The sequence below is a fragment of the Monodelphis domestica genome, chromosome 7, assembly GCF_027887165.1.
Source record: "Monodelphis domestica isolate mMonDom1 chromosome 7, mMonDom1.pri, whole genome shotgun sequence".
Lineage (NCBI taxonomy): Eukaryota > Metazoa > Chordata > Mammalia > Didelphimorphia > Didelphidae > Monodelphis > Monodelphis domestica.
The window spans coordinates 197535757-197559410 of NC_077233.1; positions in this window are offsets into that span (position 1 = coordinate 197535757).

Here is a 23654-nt window from a genome sequence, read left to right on the forward strand (position 1 = left end):
CAGAAATTGCTTGAATAGTTTTACCCTGTTAACTAATTCTTCCAAGTTTCCAAGATGTTCGCCTTTCTTTGCTTTCTTTTACCAAATTCTTTGTTTTAAATTGCCTTTCCTTCTAACTGAGCATAACAAGAATGTTCACTCTGACTCATTTAGACTTTAAAATCTTGTGATAGTATCAATTTTCCTTTGCCTTTCATTTTTGTGACTTAGAAAATTATTTTGTTCTGTTAGCTGCCTCACCTCACACTGTATTGTTGCCAGCCAATCTAACACTCAGCTGGCTAGCCCCATCTACTGGTTTTCACTGCCACCACTTTCAGATATTTCCAAGACCTCTGAAAAGAGAAGGTTTCTTCCCTCTCCCTATAACTTCCCTTTGGCCCTTAATAAGGCTATAACTTCATCTCTAGTGTGCTACAAATAAAATAGTACAAGGGTCAGCTGGATGGCTCAGCGAATTGAGAGCCAAGCCTAGAGATGGGAGGTTCTGGGTTAAAATCTGGCTTCGGACACTTCCTAGCTGTGTGACCCTGGGCAAGTCACTTAACCCCCATTGCCTAGCTTTTACCACTCTTCTACCTTGGAACCAATGCATAGTATTGACTCTAAGATGGAAGGTAAGAGTTTCATAAATAAAAGATAGTACAGAGGAAATAATTAGTAACACAAGTTGCACAGCTTCTTAGCCAAATCTTGGCCCTCAGCAAAGAAATCAACTGAGTCAACGTCAACTAATCCAGTTGTACCATTTCAGGAAGGAGTATTTTTGGACAGATCATTGCATTTAAACTCCAGAAGCTACTTTTCTAGCCCTTAGTTGTGTTGATAGATCTAGAGCAGTGATGGTGAACCTTTTAGAGCCTGAGTGCCCAAGCTGCATCCTCACACCTGTCAGGGGAGGGAGGGAGCAACCCCCTCCGGCACTTGTGCCATAGGTTTACCAACACTGGTCTAGGGTTTAGGTAGGTCCTATCAAGTCAATCTAGTCTGGTTGTGCTCAGAGTACTTCTCCTTGACTCTTGCTGATTTCATGCCATTTTGTATGTTGTAAATACTCTCCTCTCTCCCTGCCTGTCACCTAGCTTGTCCCAGAAATATACTTCCACTTGGTTCAGTGTAACTGCTTAGGGTCATGGTGTCAGCTTGAAGTGGAAGCAGCACAATGGAACTTGGACACAGGTTCTGATTCCTGCTCTGTTACTTCCTCGCTGTGTGACCTTTGCCCAATAACAGCCTCCCTGATCACCTTTAAAATGAAGAAGCTTGCAGTATGCGATTTCTAAGGCCTTTTCCAGTTACCATCTCTTCTGCCTTGTGACTGCTCAGTGCTTACTTTTTAGCTTTGAACTTGTGCTCCCAGGTGGACTTTCTCTTGACTCCCTACTGGCCATGGGTGAAGGGATGCTTTGAGAGCCTGAACATTTTGTCTTCAGGTAAAGATCTAACAGCTTCTTAACACTGCATATCCTCGGATCCAGATTTCTGCCGCCACATCACACTGCCTTAGCAGGGGATCCAGACAAGTGCTGTACAACAATTAAAAATAAAACTATTGAATATATACTCGTATTCGCATGTTCTCAATCAGGTGACCTAGAGCTGATAAATTTTCAGTGTTAATATTTGCATATTCGTGATCAGGTAAATACAATATTCAATTGTTTTTTGTTGATTGTCTAAACTTAAAGTAATGGATAAAATGTTGATGCAGATTTAAACTTTTTTTTAGAACCCTCACGGGTTTAAGAGCAGTAAGGACTGGGTAGTTGGAGTTAAGTGACTTCTCCAGGGTCACACAGCTAGAAAGTGCCTGAAGCCATATTTAAACCCAGAACCTCCTATCTCTAGACCTGGCTTCTTCACCCAGCTGCCCCCAACACCTACCATTACTATAGAGGGAGAAGAGAGCCACAAAAAACTCAGAATCATTTTCTATTTTTTGTTTGATTCATGGGTTGCTGTAGCTAATACCCATATAATGTAATCGTGTATAATAAGCCTATCAGTAAATTTATTTATCACCATCTAATAGTAAATCTATTACTGGAGGACACACACACATGTCCATACTTGGTGTTATTATCAGAGTAGTCTATTATCAGAACCCTATCTGAAGCCGTGATCACTTCTACCCACAACTGAGTAACTGGTTAGAATAGCTATGAATGAATGAAATTTTCTTTGGATTTATTTTGTGTGGTTGTTCTGGCCTTGGTTTTGAATTTCACCCCAAGAAACCAAGCTTTGGTAACTTCTTGTAATCAAGGCATAAGGAATTGCCTAGAATCAAAGTGTGATGTCAGGCACAGTTTTGATTTGACGATGGTGCTTCTCTGGATAGCTGGCCTTTTTTATTTATTTATTTTTTCCAAGGCAGAAAAGTAAGGGCCAGGCAATGGGGATTAAGTGACTTGCCCAGGGTCACAACTAGGACATGTCTGAGGCCAGATTTGAACCCAGAATGTCCGAGCTCCAGGTGTGACTATCTGCCCAGCGGCCTTCAGATTAAACTTAAAATATGCCATGCATATATATTCCCACCATCACCATAAGAGACCCAGTTGTTAAACATTTATTAGCATATTCCTCAGTCTTTAGAAATCAAGCAAGGTCATTTCATCACATTTTTTATACTATTTAGGTCAGGCGTATTTTCATAATAACAGATCCAGAGACCAGACTAATATTTTTCTCACAACAGGCCTGGGAGGGGTAAGGTCGGAGGATTATTAGTCTTAGAATTGGAAGGAACCTTAGAGAATATTCCAAGCTCATTCTTCAAATGAGGAAATAGGCTCTAAGAGCGGTGACGTCCAAGTTCACATGGGCAGTAAAGTAATGGAGCTGGTGTTTGAACCCAAGTCCTCTGATCCCAGATCCAGTTCTCTACTGTGCAAGTTCTCTTCACACTAAAGAGATAAGGAGATTAGCCATGCAATATAAATAGAAGCAGAACCATGCTAATAACCTAGTCAAAATCTTAGCCCAAGTTCATTTCCAGTAAGCTCTTCGGATTGGTACTGCCTAACATGACTAAGTGCCTCCTACAGCCTTCCAACAGATTTTGTTGCAACCCATTATGCATATCTTGGTGGTGAATCTACAGTGGTTTCCAGACTCCTGCCTTGCTTTTTATTTGCTTCACTAAGTTCTTCCATCTCATCAGCCTCATCAAATAAATCTGTTATCTGTGACATTCAATTTCTTCCTATCTATTCCTTTTTGCCTGTAATTCCCCTGGAATATTCTTTTATGAAAGTATATTTTACTTAAGACATAAAACTTTAATGTTCATAATGTGTCTTTGGCTTAAATGGATTTTGACACGTGTACTCATGTAATGTGATGGGAGTGTTTTGTGCCCTAAAAAATGGAAGAACTAGGCTGAGACATTAAAGATCTCATCTTAAGTATATCACGTTTCCTCATATAATAATTTCATGATTATACTACCTTCTGAACTAGTATAATCACCCTTGTTTTCTATAGATATTTCAAAAAACAGCAAAGCCAAGATGGCAGAATAGCTGGAAGTATTATATAATAAGCAATTTCTCCCCCATCACATTACATGTGTACAAATGTCAAAACCAATTTAAGCCAAAGGTATGTTATGAACATTAAAGTTGTTTTAAGTAAAATATGCTTACATAAAGTAAAATAGAGCATTCCAGGATTTAGTCTGGTATCTGGAAAATGCCAGACTATAAATCCTGATCAAGAAATTGAAGGAAAGAGGCAGCTGGGTAGCTCAGTAGATTGAGAGTCAGGCCTAGAGACGGGAGGTCCTAGGGCCAAATCTGGCCTCAGATACTTCCTAGCTGTGTGATGCTGGACAAGTCACTTAACCTCCATTGCCTAATGCTTTCCACTCTCTGCCTTGGAACCAATATGTACTATTGATTCTAAGATGGAAAGAATGTTGTTTTTAATTGAAGGAAAAACCATTCTTTTTTTCCAAACCAGATCTTCATGCTTAAGGGAAAAAATTAGAAATGAGAGCTATGGGAAAAAGCAGTAGAGGGGGAGTTAATAGCTTGACACAAAGATACAAAACCTTGCCCAAGTGAAAACTGCCTGAAAATTAGAATGTACCCAATAAAAACTAATAATTCCATGAGAGAATTTTGAAGTCAAAAGGCCTGACAAAATATAGGATATATTCAAATCAACTGACCTGGAAAACATCAAGAAATGGTAAATCAAGAACTATTGGGTTACCTGTGACCCAAAAAAAGAGCCTACTTAAATTTCAAGAAAACTTACCAGATTTCTTAGAGAAATGTGAAAATGAATTCTACCCATCACCTGAAACTCCAAGAAGCATAGTCAAAATCCAGAGCTTATACTTCTAGACACAATTAGAAAGAATTCAAGTACTAAGAAGCCAAGCAGGGTCCTACAAGGTATAGCCTCCAAAAAGAAGAGGAGAGGTTAGAATAGCATTTCAAAAGGCAAAGGATATGGTCATAACCAAGAATAACTTGCCCAACAAACATGAAGGTGAACCTACAGGGGAAAATCAAAGCCTTTGATGAAATTAAAGGCATCCCTAATGGGGGAGAGAGACCCAGGAACAGAAAAGGCATTTTACAACTATTTCATTTGATCCTTACAACCCTGCAAGGTTGGCGCTATTATTTTATAGTGGAAACAGAAGCAAACAGGTTTAATAATTTTGCCCTAATTCACAGTGTCTAAATGAAATTTGAACTCGGGGCTTCTTGACTGCATGCCCCTGCCCTCGATCAGCTATTTGCCTCTGATGAAAGGCCTAGTGCTATGTGATCATTTGGAAGTGCAAACAAGGCAAATATGAACAGTTCAGGAACTAAAGAGAGATGAGCTGCTTCCCTTCTGTGGGGAGGTGATACATGTGTCTGAAGCCTGCCCGCAGGGGTCATGGAGTCATCATTAGAATGCCTGGGAGTGGTTCTGCTCTGTGCTGATCTTATAAGGAGGGAAAGGGACCGGCACGTGAGAGAAAATTATCATAATGAAGGCACACAAGAAGGAGTCTAAAGGGAGGAAAGGACAGGAAAACTGACGGTTGAGACTCATTCTGAACGGAACACTTCAAAGGGAAGACTATACAGTTTATACACAGATGCAAAAATCATTCAAATCGTCAGGGAAACGGGAAGAGGGAACTAGGGGGAGGCCACATTAAGGGGCGGATAAGACCTCGGCGAAACCAACCCAAAGAATGTACAGAAATATAACACTTTGAAGTGGCAAAGAATTGGAAACAAGGCGTGTCCAAGGGGACAACAAGGCTGAACAAGGTACGATACATAAGAATAATGGCGTACGGGTGCTGTGAGAAATGAAAAGGGTGCTTTCGGGGAAGCCTGGTAAGATGTGTACAAACTGATGCAGGATGAAATGAGCAGAGGCAGGAGGACAACTTGTGGAATGGCTGTCATTTAAAATTTGGGAAAACAGGAATTCGAGTCGGCATCGTAACAAGCCATGGCTCAAGTACTAAAAGGAAACTTGCTCCCCACTTCCTGATAAGAAAATCGAAGGATTCATGGTACAGAATGAGATTTTTATAGGTGGACGTGACTGGACATTTGCTTAGTTTGATATGTATTCCAATCAATATTAAGTGCCTATTACTATATGCCAGGCACTATTAAGAATTCAAAAACAGTCCCAGCCCTCAAGGAGTTTTCTCTCTAATGGAGGAGACAATATGCAGTCAAATACAAAACAGTTATATATATGTATGTATGATAAAAGGGGAAGAGGGAAGGCATGGGAATGAAGAGGGTTTGAGGAAGACTTCTGGCAGAAGATAGGGTTTTTGTTGGGGCTTAGAAAGGGAGCTGGGGGTGGTTCTTAATTTTTTTCAGTTGAATGAGGAAGGAGGGAAGATGTATTTTTGCTGATTAAAACAATGTATAATTTTTAAAAATAAAAGTCTAGGCCCAATTTGTGTCTGTTGCTGCTTTAGGCAGCCGCCACTCCTGTCTCTAATTGGATCAGTTAGAGTATTTTTATGCCTCTTGTGAATTTATTACATCCCATTTTGTGTCAGTCATTTGTGTATCTCATCTCCCCTACTAAGACTTTAAGATTCTAGAAGACACACTCTTACTCATTTTTTCATGCAACACGTACACTCAGACCTATCACATTACTTTGCATATACACTTAATAAACATTAATTTTGTAGAATTTTGCTATCAGAGGAGCCTTATATGCTTGAAAATCCTACAAGAATTTTCCCTGTGGGGGTTACTGTGACCTCCAAAGATGTCGGTCCTTTCCAAAAAGACCCTCTTGATTGAAAAATGTTGGAAGAACTGGAAGGAAAACTGGCACACTATTGTGGAACAATGAATTGATTCAGCCATATTGCAAAGTAATTTGGAACTTAACCCCAGAAATCATTAAACTGTGCACATACTCTTTGATCAGCAATACTAACCAAGATAAAAGACCCACGTGTACAAAAATATTGTAGCTCTTTATAGAAGAAAAAAATGGAATCTACCTTTTGGGAAACGGAAAGATTCTAAAGGACCAAAAATGAAGCTTTCTACCCACCTACAGAGAAGAACTGCACTGCTCTTAAATGACAAAATGAGATACATGTTTTAGACAAGGCCAATGAGGGAATTTGTTTGGCTTGACTATGCATACCTGTTACGATGGTTTCTTTTTCATTTTTTTTATTCACTTAAGAGGGGGAAATGGGAAGGAAAGAAAATTGTTCATTGGGGGGAAAGTTTTAAAATTAAAAAAAAAAAATAACCTCCAAAAGGTTTGAAAAGAGTAGTTGAAGGACATGTGGAATGGTTAAATGATTCACTTCCCCTTTTTTCATAAAGGTTCCCCCTTCTCCCTCCTTCAGTTTATTTGCAGGGTTATTCTTCTGTGTCTGTGTGTGTGTGCATATTTGTATATATATATATATATGTGTGTGTGTGTGTGTGTGTGTGTGTGTGTGTGTGTGTGTGTAGATAAATCACTTACTCATATTGAATTTATGTTATTTAAAATCCAAGAGGATTTTATTTGGGAGAAAAGATTCCAAAAAAGAAATTATTTCTAAATAACTCAATTTCGTCAAGCACCTTAAAGTTTGCAAAATAGTTTATGTACATTTTCTCATTTGCAGCCTTGCACAACCCTGAGGTAGATGCAGTTATTATCCCCATCTTCAAATAAATAAACAGAATATTTAAAATGAATTGCCCAGGGTCAGAGTATCTGAGATTATATTTAGAGCAGGGCTCCCTAGGATCCACTGGGCCACAATAATGGATGAGGAGGCAGCCATTCTCCCTCAAAAAACAAATAAGATCCTATAATAATTGATAAGTGTCTGGGATCCAGAAATTCCTTTATATTCAAAAGGTTAATCCTAAATCCTCTGGCAAATTTTCAAAAGGCTGCCAAAAAAAAAATTCCCAAAAAAAACAATTTCAAGAGGGAATTGAGGAAAGGGTTAGAGAAACTTGGAAGTTTGAAACTAAAAGTGTATGTGCTGGCAGTGTGCAAAAAAAAAAAAAAAAGATTTTCCATAAAAGTAAACTTTGGAGGAAGAGCTCATTAGCATTTCAAAGGACAGTGATAATAGGTGGCAATTTACTCTGCTGGCCCAGGGGCCCTGGGTGACAAGCACAGTTTTCTTTCTACTTGCAGACACTACTTAATGGCTATTGTGAGGTGTTTTTATTTTATTTTATTTTTTAAGGAAAGTTATTTTCAGGTATTCACCTGGGAACGCTGAGCTGAGTTGCCATGCTGATGTAGTCTCCCAAAGGAACAAAAGAATCACCTTTTGTTTCTGCTCTTTTGCTTGTTGCTGCTGACAACCAGCCACCTCTTTAAATTTGGAGGAAGGAGGAGAGTAAGTGGAAGGAGGAAAGGCAGGCATGTTTGAGGAAGAAGATACTCAAATAAATACCAGGTGAGGGAATAAATGAGTGAAGCCTTGCTGGAAAGAAGGAAAGCCTTGGAAAGGTGAAAAAATCCAGGACTTCCAGTTTATAGTATTCCTCCCATCCTAGGCCCATGCTGCTCCTTGATCCTCCAGTACCTTCGATGACTTCCATCACCTCTCATGTAAAATCTGACCTTCAATGCTTCTACATTCTGCCTCCAGCCATCCGGTATCAACCCCCTTCCTACTCTTGGCCCTCCACTCAAAGTGGAGCACAGAGATAATGCCTTTGTGACAAATTGAAGTTTTGTGGCAACCCCGGGTGGAGCAAGTCCATCAGTGCCATTTTTTGACCAGCGTGTGCCCACATAGTGTCTCTGTCACATTTTGGTAATTCTCACAATATTTCAAACTTTTCGTTGTCATTATACCTGTGATCTTTGATGTTACTATTGTAATTGCTTTGGGGTGCCACAAATCATGTTCCACCTTCTCTCTTGCTCTCCTTGGGGTCCCCCATTCCTTGAGACCTAACTATTGAAATAAGGCCAACTAATAACCCTATTATGGTCTCTAAGCGTTCACGTGAAAGAAAGAGGCCATCCATGTGGCAAACCTCATTGTTGACTTGTTTTAAGGCATTGTCACAACCATTAACACTGAGGCAAGACCCTCCACCCCTAAAAAGATGAGGACTCCCTGAAGGCTCAGGGAAGGGCTAGCATTTTTTAGCCTTAACAGTATTTTTTATTTAAGGTAGATATTTTTTTAGATACAATACTATCGTACACTGGGCAAACTACAATATAGAGTGAACATTTATATGTACCAAGAAACAAAAAGACCAAAAAAAATCCTTGTTACTCAGTTTATTGCAATGTTGACTTCATTGTGGTGGTCTAGAACTAACTTGCAGAATCTGCAAGATATTCCCACACTCTCCCATTGTCCTGCCTCCCTGCATGGTAGAATGAAAAACAAAGGACTTGAAGTCCAAACAACCTAGTTCAAATTCTTTCTCTAACCCTGTTCTGTGTGGGACCCCAGCAAGTCACTTAACCATTCTGGGCTTCCCTTGCTTTATCTGAAAAATGAAAAGTTCAGACTACATGGCCTTCTAAGAGCTTTCCAGCTCCAAATCCATGCTCTACGAGCCTCCGATCCATCTCTGTGCCCTTTGCTCATGTCATTTTCCCATTTCTAGAATGGGAAAACAGGGTCAGAAGCAGGATGTTTCCATTTGTTAAAGGCCAAGTTCAAATGCTGCCTCTTTCTTGAAGGCTTCCCTGACTTGTGCTCCCCAACCCCATTTAATTGATTTTTATAATTTTTATTTCTTAAAAATAATCCTTACTAACCCAATGGAATTATACCTTGGTGATGGGAAGTGGGTGGGAGGAGGAGAGGAAAAGAACATGAATCATGGAACCATGGAAAAATTTTATTAATAAATTTTTTTTAAATAACCCTTTCTATCTTAGAGTAAATAATAAGTTTGGGTTCCAAGGCAGAAGAGCAGTAAGAGCTAGACAATTGGGATTAAGTGACTTGCCCAGGGTCACACAGCCAGGAAGTGTCTGAGGTATTAAGTGTTTTCTATTACAGGCACCATGCTAAATTCTGAAGATAGCAGAGAGAAGTCCCTCCTGTCAAGGAGTTCACATTTTAATGGAGGAAAATAACATAAAACAAAGCTGAAAAGGAAGAAGAGTTAGGAAGGCACATCTGGAGGAGAGGAAAGAAAGTACCCAGGAAAGAAGTCAGTCTTGCATCCTGGGGAGGAAATGTGCCATCATTGTCCCAGTCAACTGCTCTAAATGTAAATATTCTTTCTTTCCCTCTCCCCCTCCCTGTCTCCCCATGTCCAATCTGTTGCCAAGTCTGCCCATTCTATTTCTGTAATATCTTCTAGATGCCACCTTCTCTACACACACACACACACACACACACACACACACACACACACACACAAGTTCACATCCAAATGTGCTTTTGTCTTAGCTACTGCTGGGGCAGATTTGAAGATCCCTCTTTAAGGTAGTGGTACTAAGCTAGCTGTAAAACCTGGCATGTACTCAACTCAGAGACCTTGGTTGGCTCACTCTTCTGACCTTTCAAAGCTTGGTATTGTAGCTTCTAATTTCCTTCAACTGAAATGAAAGAACAAATGCCAAGGCAAAGTACCAAGAGAAAAGGTCCAAATCCTCTCTCCTCACCACATTGTCCATCACTGGATACAGTCACCCTGGAGAACATCCCACAATGAAGAGTAAAGACAAAAAAGAAGGGTCAAAGATTTCATCACCTACTGTCTTTTGAATGCAACCTCCCAGGTCAGAATCAGTTGCAGAATGTCTAGGCATGCTCCAAAATCTCTCCAAGGCACCTCTATTTATACCTTCTCATTGCTCCCAGAAGTAAGTTTTCTATCCTAATCCACAAGGAGCATTTGTCACTAATTCATAAGGACTGGGCTTGGGGTTCAGTCCTTTGTTTCATAAGGAAAAGCTTCCTAGCAATTGGAGGTATCTACAAATTGTAATGGGTTGCCACAGGTCAAAGTAGATTATGCCTTTCTGGAGACCTTCAAGAGAAAGCCAGAAAGTCCCTTGTTGAGTATGTTTCATGGAAGGGGATTCTCATCTATGTATTGTTTGATTCAACTGCCCTCTTTTAGATAATAAGGAAAAAGACTTGGACAAGAATATTCATAGCTGCGCTCTTTGTGGTGTCAAAAACTTGGAAAATGAGGGGATGCCCTTCAATTGGGGAATGGCTGAACAAATTGTGGTATGTGTTGGTGATGGAATACTATTGTGCTCAAAGGAATAATGAACTGGAATGACCTCCAGGAAGTGATACAGAGCGAAAGGAGCAGAGCCAGGAGAACATTGTACACAGAGACTGATACACTGTGGTACAATCGAATGTAATGGACTTCTCCATTACTGGCAATGCAGTGATCCTGAACAACTTGGAGGGATTTATGAGAAAGAACACTATCCACATCCAGAGGAAAAACTGGGAGTAGAAATACAGAAGAAAAACGACTGCTTGATTAATGGGGATATGATTGGGGATATAGAATCTAAATGAACATCCTAGTGCAAATATCAATAATGTAGAAATGGGTTCTGATCAAGGACACATGTAATATCCAGTGGAATTGTGCATGGGCTACGAAAAGGGTGGGGGGAGGGGAGGGAGGGATAGAATATGATCTTTGTAATCAAGGAATAATGTTCTAAATTGACTAAAAAAAATTGTCAAAAATAAATAAATAATGAATTGTCCTCTTTTCAGATCTCTTTCAAGTATCAGATGTTGTGATTTTTCATAACAATTTTTCAACATCAACTACCCACCAAGAAAATCTGGACCTTTCAGCCTGGTATTCAAGATTTTCTAAAATTTGGCACCTCTCTACTTTTTCAGTCATATCTTACATTCTATGTTGCAACCAAACATGTAATGATGATCTCATACATGCACCATGCTTCCTGACTTCCCATTTCATTGTTTATTATGTGTGTTACTCCCAGAATATTCTTCTCACTCCCACTACTAATTTCTTTCTATAAGAATAATTTGGAAAATGCCTAATTGGAAAAAAAAAAGTGTGGGACATCTCTTTCTTATATCATCATAGTTATCCCTCCCCTATCACTTGTCCTCCTCCTCCTACAGAGCCATCCTATAGAACAAAAAGCATTTTAAAGAAAAAAATCAACACAATGTATAGATTCATTGGAAAAGTCCCCAAAGATGTGCAATGTGTAACACCTGTAGCCCTCCTACTTCCACATACTTCATACAACAATGGTGGGTTGTCAGTGTCCTCATATCTCTTCATTTGAGTCATACTTGATCTTTATACTTTTGTTGCTTTCACTTTTGATTTTTTGGTGTATAATTGTTCTTTCCACACAAATAGTTGCTCTATTTTTTCTTGATTTTTCTTCATTTTGCATCATTTCATATAGATCTTTCATGCTTCTCTGGATTAATTGTATATATCATTTCTTTTTTTTTTGAACCCTTACTTTCTGTCTTAGACAGATACCATGTATTGGTTCCAAGGCAAAAGAATGGTTAGAGTTAGGCAATTGTAATTAAGTGACTTGCCAAGGACCACATAGCTAGAAAAGTCTGAGGCCACATTTGAACCCAGGACCTCCAGGTCTCTATGCCTGACTCTCAATCCACTGAGCCAGTTGCCCCCACATACATCATTTCTTAAATACAGCAATATTGCATTACATTCATGTACCATAATTTATTTAACCATTCCTCAATCAATGGATATCTACTTTGTTTCTAATTCTTTGCTATTACCTCAAAAAAAGTTGATATAAATATTTTTGTATAAATGGGCCCTTTTTTCTTATCAATGGCTTCCTCTGGGTATAAACCCGTAATGGAGTATCTGGATGAAAGGATATATATTATAAGCAGCATAATTGTTACCCTAATTCCAAATTGCTTTTCAGAATGATATACCTTTTCACTGTTCCTGTCATTCCACAGTTCTCCATTTTTTGTCATCTTTGCTAATTTTCAGGGCATAAGGTGAAACCTCAGGATTGTATTGATTTGCATTTTTCTCATTAGTGATTTACATATTCTTTCAAATGATTGTGAATACTTTGCAATTCTTTTGAGAACTATTTGTTTATATCCTTTGTTGGGGAATGGTTACTAGTTATGCATACGTAAATATACATATATATATATATGTTTATATATCTCAGATATTAATCCCTTATCAAAGAAATTTGATAACAAAGTTTTCCCTCCATTCTACCACCTCTCTGAGGTGCATTACTTGTATCTACACAGAAGTTTTCAGTTTCATGTAATCAAAGCTATCTGTGCTATCTTTTGTAATTGTCTCCATCTCTTGATTGATTAAGAAAATATCTCCAAGATAGCAGGAAAGGGCCTACTTGTACAAAAATATATTGAGCAGCTCTTTTTGTAGTGACAAAGAATTGGAAACTTAAGTAGTGTCCATCAATTGGGGAATGGGTGAGCCAGTAGTGATATATGGTTGTAATGGGATACTATTGGGGCATAATAAATGATGAACAGAATGAGTTCAGAAAAACCTGGGAAAATGTATATGAATTGACATAAAGTGAAGTGAGCAGAACCAGGAAAACAGTGTATACAGTAACAGAAGTAGTGTACTATGATAAATTGTAACGTTCTCAACTATTATCAGCAAGTAAAGTTTCAAGGTAACCCCAAAGGACAGATGATAAAAAAAAAAATGCTATCCACAACCAAAGAAAGAACAGTTGAAATCTGATTGCAGATCAGCATACTATCTTTTACTTTTTATTTCCTAAAAGATTTTTTAATATATGCATGATATGTCTTCTGTCATAGCATGAAGAATATAGAAATATATATTGTAAGAAAGCCCTGGTATAATTTATATCAGACTATTTACTGTCTTGTGAAAGAGAAGAAGGAGGGAGGGAGAAAGGGAGAGAATCTGAATCACAAAAATGTCAGAAAACAATTGTCAAAATTGTTCCTACATATAATTTTTAAAAATTTAAAGCTTAAAAAAAATAAAAAGAATATATCTCCTAGCCATAGCTATGAGCAGTATCCAATCTGCTTCTCTTTCCATTTTTATGTAGTCTGATCTTTCAAATTAAGGTTACATATCCATTTAGAATATATTATGGAGTATAGCCTAGGGTGTTTGTCTAAGCCTAATTTCTGCCAGACTACTTTCCAGTTTCCCCAGAAGTTTTTACAAAATAGAGAATTTTAAAATTAGTTTGTTTTCCACTTTGTCAACCACTGAGTTATTAAGATCCACTATTTCTTGTTTTCCCTTGTCTAGCCTATTCCATCAGTCTAGCTCTCTGTTTTCTAAACAATACCGGAGTTTGGATGACTGCTACTTTTTAACATAAAGTTCTGAAAGTGGTATTTCCTCTTTATCCTTATTTCTTTTCATTATTTCTGTTGATGTTCTAGATATTTTGTTTTTCCACATGAATTTTGTTTTCATTTTATCAAGTTCCATAAAGTATCTCCTTGGTAACTTGATTAGTATAGCATTCAAAGCATAACTAACTTTAATACTATTGTCATTTTTATTATATTGCCGTGGCCTTGCCTTAACTGTTTAAGTTATTCTTTATTTCTTTAATGAGCACTTTGTAACTGAACCCATGCAAACATTTGATGTGATATGGTTGGTTGATCCCTAGATATTTAATTAATTTTGTAATTATTTGAAATGGGGGTTTCCTGTCTATTTTTCCTTATTGGGTTTTGTTATCATTATATATAGCAATGGTGCTGGGGGGGGGGGGGTATTTTGTGGCCTGAATCTTGATAGAAGCTATTGCCTTAATTGGTATTTTTGCTGATTCCTTAGGATTTTCTAAATGTGACATCATATCCTTACCAAATAGGGATAGTTTATTTTCCTCTTTATCTATCTTTATGCCTTTAATTTTTTTCTCTTGCTTTATTGCTGTTAATTCTAGAGCTACATAAAATAATAATGGAGAAAGTAGGCTTCCTTGCTTCACTCTAATGTTTATTAGAAAATGTTCTTGTATATATCCATTGCATGTGGTGTTTCCTTTTGGTTTTAGATAAATGCTTTTTGCCATATTAAAAAAAAGAATCTTTATGCCTATACTTTGTAGGGATTTTATAGCAAAAGAATGCTGTTCTTTGTCAGATGCTTTTTCTGCATTTATTGAGATGATCATGTAGTTTTTTAGATATTTACTTATACTACAATTAGTTATGTTGATTGTTTTCTAAATGTTGAACCATTCTTGCATACTTGGTTTAAATCTCAGTTGGTCAAAATGAATGATTTCTTGGACAAATCACTGACCACTGTTTGACATGATTTTGTTTAAATTTTTTGACTCAATATTCATTAATGATTCTCATCTATAGTTTTTCTTCTGTGTTTTATCTTTTCCTGGTTTGAGTATAAGGAACTATATATGTCTTAGAAAAGGATTCTTTTTTTTTTTCAATTCATTTTTGTCACAAAAGGATTTTACTTTCTCAATTTCTGAGAATAATTTGTAAAGTTTGGATACTAATTGTTCCTAAAGTCTGATAAAATTCTCCTATGAATCCATCAGAACTAGAAGTTTTATTTTTGTCTCATAATTCTTTTAAAACTATATTTATTTCCTTTTCTGAAATTGGGTTATCTAAGATTTCTAGTCTTTTGATAGTTTGGATATTTTATATGCTTGAAGATATTCTATTTCTTTTGTGTTCTCTGTTTTATTAATAAAAACTGCATAATATGCTCTGATATTTCTTCTGGTTTTATTGTGATTTCACATTACTCATATTGTTGTGGGGGTGAAGAGATACACCCCTTGGGTTCAGGAAGAATATCTTTCTGCAAGAATGTAAGACTCCAAAACTTAGCTTAAAAATAAAAAGAGAAATTTATTAATTTAGAAAGTAATGTTGAGACGGGCCAGGAGGATAGTATAGGTGGAACAGCAAAATGGAAAGTTGCTCTCAGAACCAATCAATTCTGGGGATTTTATACTCTTATAATAAATGCTGTGTCATTGTGTGGACATTACTCTAGAGTGGTAGCCACTCAGCCATTCTGTGGGGGTGGGGGTGGGGTCATCTGACTGCGGTCTGCCTGGAGACATAGGGAATGACCCTCATGAATGATTCCTTAGTTTTAGGGAACAGGCAGATGTCTGAGATGTAGCCTGATAGAATTGAGGTGTAGCCTGGAGGAGCATCTCTTTGTCCATCTTAAATCTAAAGGAGGGCAATCATCTCAGCATCCTATGGCGATCATTGGATGCTTTTAGGCTAGGAGTCATGAGGATGTAAGGGAGCAAAGGAATTCCTCTGATAATAGTTGGCCCAAGTTTCTGGGGGTATAATGCCTATGTCAACATGCTATTTTATTGATCTGGTTTTCTGCCCTCTTTTTAATGAAATTGGCCTAAAGGTTTATAAATTTTATTAATCTTTTCAAAGAATTAGCTTTTAGTTTTATTTATCATTTCTATGGCTTTTATTTCCAATGTATCTATTTCTCCTCTAATTTCAATATTTCTTCTCTTGTACTTATTCTAGGTTTATTTGTTGACTTTCTAATATTTTGAAATGACTATTCAGTTTGTTAATCCTCTTTTTTTTTATTTTGTTAATCCATTTTTAGGGGTATGATTTTCCCCCTGAGAATTGCTTTAACTATGTCCCAGAAATTTTGGTATGTGGTTTCATTGCTATCATTTTCTTTCACATAATTAATTATTTCTATGATTTGTTCTTTTACCCAGTCACTATTTAGTATTTTATCATTATGTCTCCCTTTGAGGGATAGCTAGGTAGCACAGTGGATAGAGTGCTAGGCCTGGAATCAAGAGGGCCTATATTCAAATCTAGCCTCACACTTTTTAGCGCTGTGACCTTGGCTCACTTAATTCCAATTGCCTACCCCTTGTTGTTCTTCCTTGATACTAAGACTAATAATACTAAGATACTAAGATACTAAGAGATAAGGGTTTTGGGGAGGGGAAAGTCTCCATTTGGGTCTGTGTCTTTTGTTTATTATCTCTTTACTAATGACTTTTTTATTACATTATGATCTGTAAAAGAAATACTATTTTTACCTTTTTACATTTGTATACAATATTTCTGTGCCCTATACAATATTGTTAAAGTTCCAAAGATGCTGAGGCATATATATATATATTCTTCTGAAGAAAGAAGATAGCATAAGTCTTTTACTAATATTGGTTTGTTGTCTATGATTTGCATAGACTTGCCATACCAAATTCCAATTTTTCTATTCTATCAATTATTTTTTGCTGCACAGGTCATAAATTTGCTCTCATAAATCTTGTTTTTCTTTTAAACCACTCAGGAACAGTGTACTACTGTTCAATGTTCTCCTCAAATTCCACAGGGTCCTCTGTCCATCAAGTGTTAAATCATTTTCTTTTGTCTTTCACTGTTTATTCATCTATGTCTCATCTTGTTTAGTAGATCTGGAGGCTGTGTTTGCTTTTGAAGTTGATGTTTTCCTGTTGATGTATATGTTCATGTTCAAAGGATTTGAGTTTTCTTCTGGAGATCTTTGGTAATTTCAGTCTTTTCTCCTCTTAATGCTCATTTTCTTGACTCCCTCTCCTCTGATTGTGGTTTCCCAGGGGGCTGAGTCTCAAAATGTCTTAGCCTCCTTTCAAACTGAGCAGTTTATGGTACTTCAGCCTACATTGTATGTCTGAGCAATTTCTTTCAGACCTACTGGAATATTTCACAGTCACCCCTACTCTTCCTACTTACTCCCTTTTGTCCCACTTTCTCTCTTCCTCACTTCCCTGGTCAGGAACTGGAAGCCCAGAGACCTGCCATGCTGTTGTTATAGAACTGATTTCTGTAATTTAGGTCTTTAAAGCTTGGGGAGGAAAGTGTGAGATTGAGCTCTATTTCATATCCATGTGTTAGTCCTGCCCCCTTTCTCCTTGTTCTTCTATTCTCCTGCAGAGATATTTTGCAGCATAGAATGCTGCTACTGCAGCACTGGTTATCTGGCCCAAGCTAAAAACTTCTGCAGCTGGAGCCAGGATCTCTATCTCTGGAAAAAGGGAGGTAGGGACTGGGGAATGGGGTTAGGTTTTGTTGCAAGTCATGTTTCAGGTCTTTGGGTCCACTAGTATAGCCTCACTGCCAGCAGCTTGGTAGATAGTGAGGGGAAAGGGGATGAAATAAGCTCAGGATAGGTGTCAGGTCATGGATTTTTAATTTAAAAATATTTTAACCTCTTTTGGATTCTGGATACCCTAAACCTTCTGGACAATTGATTTTGATTTATCTTTGGCACATCATTTTTGAATTGGAAGGCTTTGAGAAATGGTAGTGAAAAGAGGAAATGTCTGGTCGTCTATTTTGTTGATCAAGTAACCCAGAAATCCATCATCATTCCATTTTGTGATTGTCATTCCAGGAAATTCTCTCTAGTGATGCAGAGCAGTAAAAGAGTTTAAGTACTTTGACCCCTAGTCACAGAACCAGTATATGTCAAAGAGAAGACACAAACTCAGATCTATGCATTATATTACTTTATCACTCCATCACTATTTATTATTATTTTTTAAATCCGTCCTTTCTATCCTAGTAGTAACCCTAAGAGAGAAGGGTAAGGACTAGGCAAATGGGGTTAACTGATCTATCTACACTCAAACAGCCAGGAAGTATCTGAGACCAGATTTGAACCTAAGGTCCTCCAGACTCTAGGTCTGGCTCTCTATCCAATGAGCCACCTAGCTGCCCCCTCTATCGCTGTTTATGCCTCCAAATCTTTTTTTGTTGCTCCAATGGAAATAACCATTTAGAGGCAAAAAATAAGTCCAAGGCTGTATAGTATAATGGGCATAGTCTGGAATCTTGGATTTGAATCCTTGTATTGGTACTATCTATGTGACCATGAGTAGTCTATTTCAAATTCCCTAAACTTCTGAGAAATGGGAATAATAATGTTTGTACTATCTTCCTCGCAAGTTGTTATAAAGAGAATGCCTTGTCAACCATCAAGTCATGATTTTTCTTGGAAACTTAGAAAAAAATTTCTTTTGGAGGCTTTTCAAAGAGTGAGGGCACCATTAACTCAGTATGTTATAAACCCACAATGACTGCAACAATGATGTAAAGTAAACAAGGAGAGACAATACTCTGCCCAGGTATGGTGGTTAATGGCAGTTCCATGTTGTCCAAGATCACATGCTATAGCAGGCCCTTTTGTTAACCATCTAGAGACTTTTTTCTGAGGTGACGGTGAAGGATATATTTGGAAAAGGGGGATTTTCAGGTGTTAATCAAGATAGATTAGTATACTCAGATCCTGCATAGACATAAGCTCCAGGGGGGACATATGGAGGACAGAACTGAAGTGTAGAGGCTGGTCAAGTTCACAAGCATTTATTAAGTGCCTGAAATCTGCCAGGCACTGTGCTAAGTGCAGAGGATACAAAGAGAGACAAAAAATTGATCCCTACCCTCCAGGAGCTTACAATCTAATGGGGGAGACAAACATGCAAACAAGATACAATGTACAAAGAAGATATAGACAGGATAAATTGGAAAACAATCACCAGAGGAAAGGCACTAGCATTAAGGGTGACCAGGAAAGGCTTCTTGCAGAAGGCAAGATTTTAGCTGAGACTTTAAAGGAAGCCAGGGTTAGACAAGACATTGCTAGAAAAGCAGCAGCTCAAAAAGTAAAAATGTCCATGCCAAAATGCAGTCAAGAAGAGGAAGAACACAAGGAGCTGAAGCAATTTAGACGGCCCCAGGTCACCCCTAGAAGACCTGAATGAATGGATAAATGAAAAAACATTTATGAAGCACCTACTGTGTGCCTGATACTTCATGGTACTTGCCTCAGAAACCTCTTTAAGGTCATATTTAAGCCAACATCCTGGAAATGGGGCATCCATGAAGTTCAGAGGGTGAAAAATAAATCTAGTTTAATTAAAGTCAGGAAGTGGAGAAGGGATTTCTTTCTTCAACCCTGTTTAAATTGTGTTTTAAAAGATTCATCAGATATCAGATTAGCTCAGCTCCTTCATTTGACAGATATAGAAAGTGGGGCTCAGGAAGATTCAATGACTTACCCAAAAGCACACAACTAGTAAGGAGCTGAGCTGAGACTTAAAGCTGGGTCTCTTGACTTCTACTTCCAGTGTCACTAACCCAATTTCAGCTTGCCCCACACTAGCGTTCTCCCTGTGATGCCAGTGGTCTCCTTACAATGCCAAGATTGGGTTCTGATAATTTTTTCTAAAAACAAAAAACAAAAAACCTCACAGAGGCTATGGTACACACTTTGGGATATTGAATCAGCATGTGTAAAATCATAAGAGGGATAGCCAAGAAATAGATCCCAGATTCAATGGTTCCATTGATTGGCAGACTTGACTCCCATTTGGAGCAATAAGCAGTTACCATATTGATTTCCCAGTAAGATTTTCCCACTATTTTCCACTTAATCTACAGCCTCCTGCATTCGCATGTTGTCTCCTCCATCAGAGAGTGAATTCATTGACTTTCTTTGCATCTTCCCCACTAAGCACAAGCCCTAATAATTTGATTAACTCTAATAGGTCCTGACCCTCAAGGTCCAAACTGAAACCACCAACCAGTTCTGGATTGAGTTACTCTTTGGCTTTCTAGGGTAATCAAAAGATCAAATTTAGAACTGGAAGAGACTGTAGTGATTATCTAATTCATGCCACTCATTTTACAGATGAGTAAAACTGAGGTTCTGAGAGATCATGACTTGCTCACAACAGGTAGCAATTTTAAGATTTGAATTTGGTTTCTTTGACTTCAAATCCAATGTTTTCCCATCATACCTAGCTGCCTTACTGAATAAGGATTTACTCCCATAATTGCTCAATGTTTTCATTCTCTCTCCCTCTCCTGCCTCTCTCTCCCTCACTCTTTACTCCTCCTCTCCCTCATCTTCCTCCTCTCTCCTCCCTTCCTGTCTTCTCTTGCTCTCCTCTTTTTCCCGCCCTCTTTCTCTGTCCTTTCCTACATTTCTTCTTCTCTCTTTATCTCTCTCTCTTCCCCCATCCCATTTCCCATATCTCCCTTCTCTTCTCCCTCTCTGTCTCTCTCTCTAGCTCAATCCAGACTCCCCATCCCCTTAGTTCTCCAAGATCACAGTGACTATAATTCTGACTTACACAACATGGATTCTCTTGTCCCTTCTCAATTTCTTCTCTCCAGCCTTGTTTTCCGAAGTAACTCTTTAGCTTTTTGCTACTCAGTTGCTTGGGCCTTGTTCCTTCCTCGCTGACCCAGATTAAAAGAATGTCATCTTCCATTCTGCCTGCTCATCATATCTACCTTTACAGTATGTTAAGGGAGTCCCCGCTTAGACCTAAAGAGTTTCTCTTTAGCTCCATTTACTTAATTTCCATTAACTCCTTAACTTCTATTAAATGTTTCCAACATTTAAACCTTTTAGGATGTATGTTTACCTTTTTATAGGAAATACATTTGCCTCCTTTATAGGTGTAGTCCCTAAATTCACAATCATTTCCTGGGGAAAGGAATACTTTACCACATCATTTCAGATGGGATCCATAAACTTTTTACCTGATTTTTCCAGGTTCACTAGAGCGCTAGGGAGAGCTACTCTGTCAGAAGTTGGTAGAAATCAGAAGTCAAAGCTATGGATCTAACGTTTGATTTCTGAAATTCTAGGTGAGAAAAATATACTCAGGCAATGAATGTGCTCATGGGAATTGAAAAATCACAGGACTTTACACTTGAAAAAGATTTTAAGGATTCTCTGGCTCATCCTTGTCTTTTTTTTTTACATTGGAAAACTGGAGAGAGGAAATGATTTGTCCAGGTTCACCTCGTTATTAAATGGCAGGGCTGATTTAACTTCAAATTCAGACTTCTTTCTGCTGCACCAACACCCTCTGAAATCTAATCTGAATTACCTTTCCAGCTGCATTTTCCATTACAACAATAATAATACTTAAATTGGTAGCTGACATTTATAGGGTACTTTACTAGAATACTGTAAGTGTGAATTTTGGATTGTGGATTAAAACCCACATAAGGAAATTTGTGTCTGACTCTTTATGACCCCATTTGGGGTTTTCTTGGCAAAGAAACTGAAGTGGTTTGCCATTTCCTATTCCATCTCATTTTACAGATGGGGAAACTGAGGCAAACAGGGTTGAATGATTTGCCTGAGGCCACACAGCTGGTATCTGTCAAGTTTGCCCTGGGTCTTCCTGACTCCAGACCCAGTACTGTCCGCTACATCACCTAAGCTGCCTTGTGAGATGGTACTAAGTTATTTTGGTACCCTCATTTTTCGGATCAAGAAACTGAGGCTTACTGCATTTAAGTGACTTTTCCATGGACACATAAATGTTGGAGGAAGAACATTAAGCCCTGAGTCAGGAAAACCTGAGTTCAAATCTGACCTCAGACACTTACTGGCTGTGTGACTCTGGACAAGTCATTTAACCTCTACCTCAGCCTCACCTATAAAATGGGGATAATAATAGCACTGACCTCCCAGAATTGCTATGAGGATTAAATGAGATAATACTCTTAAATGTTAAGCACAGTGCCCAGCACATAATGAGAGCTACCTAAATGTCAGCTGTTATTGTTCATTTAAGTTCTCCTGTTTTTAAATTCAGTCACTTTATCTACAATGTAGGGGCTTCTGGGTGACTCAGTGGATGGAGTGTTGAGCCTGGAATCAGGAAGACCTGAGTTCCAATCCAGCCTCACTCACTCACTGGCTGTGTGTCCCTGAGCAAGTCACTTTATACCTATCTGCCTCAGTTTCTTCAACTGCAAAATGGAAACAAAAGTAGCACCTACACTGCAGGGTTGTTGTATCCAACAAGATAGCATCTGCATAGTACCTGGCCCATAGTAGAGCTCCATCCATCCTTTTTTCCTTCCTCTCTTTTTGACAAGCTGGGCTCTAGGATCAGCTCCATTATTAATTGGGAGGTGACCCTGGGAAAGTAACTAAATATTTTTACACCTTATCAATCACATGTGAGGCTCTCTGAGGTCCCCCTTTGGAGGGGGTGGTCGGGAAGGGGACCAGACCTGTGATTTCATGGGGAGGACCTCTCTCCATCACTAGAGATCAGCACTTCGGAGACTTAACAGCCTTAGAGAATTACCCAGGATCCCTTGCATCTTTTTTAAATTATAAAATTTCTTCTTTGAAATGATAAATTCATTCCTTCATCCCCATAATCTTAGTTCCTTTTGCCTTTGGATAAGGTTTTTTATTTAAATTAAAAAAAAAAAAGCCAAAAGCAAGGCAGCAACCTGGTGTCGGGCAGGTCTTGAAGACAAAAGATCCTGATTTGAATTCTGCCTCCCCCACTTCTTTGGTGTCCGTTCCTTCATCTGTAAAAAGGAGGTTTTATCACCAAAGACCCTTCCAGCTCTCAACGTCTGATTCTGAACTCCATCTGAAAGAACTATTGGGTCTTTCCTCATCGTGCTTCCATTTAGCTGCTCCGAATTCTTCCCTCCTGAAATGGGCGCTAGACTCCATTCTGTACTGCAGTCTTAGTTCATCCAGCCCAGCTCCCTCACCAGAGATCATTTTTGTCACTCCGTTTTCCCCCAACAATGCCTCGCACCACTCCGTTTGCTTATTAAACGGTGAACTCATCTTCTTCAGCGTTCATTCCACGCTGACTTCTTGGTTTTCCCCAAGGCGGCATTCTAGCCCCAAAGACCCATTTTTCAAACTGTACTGGTGTTTGAGTCGAGGAAAGAGCCCTGGATTCCAAGCCTGCTTCCCACCCTAGCGGTGGGATCCCGCGTGGACCTTCCTCTCCGTGAAAGGAGAAGCTCACAAGGTCCGAGAGCCTGTACGGGGAAGCGAACCTTAGAGCATTACATAAATGTCACTTCTTATCTCCGCAAATCTCTTTTCTGCAAAGCCTCCACTGGCTGATCCGAGGAGGACTGACAAGCTTTATCCGCTTCAGTCCAGGCTGGACAGGAACTCCCTAATCCCAATTCTAATTATGTCATGTTTAATGTATCTCAGTGATCCGCTCGGTGGTACCTTTAGAGCCACCTACGGTATCAACTGGGGGGCTTATTTAATTGCTTCGAGGCCTCTTAGGGAATCGCTTTACTATCCATTGTATAATTTCATTATTTATTGTCTTTGTCGATGTGCCTTCTCCCTCCCATCCAA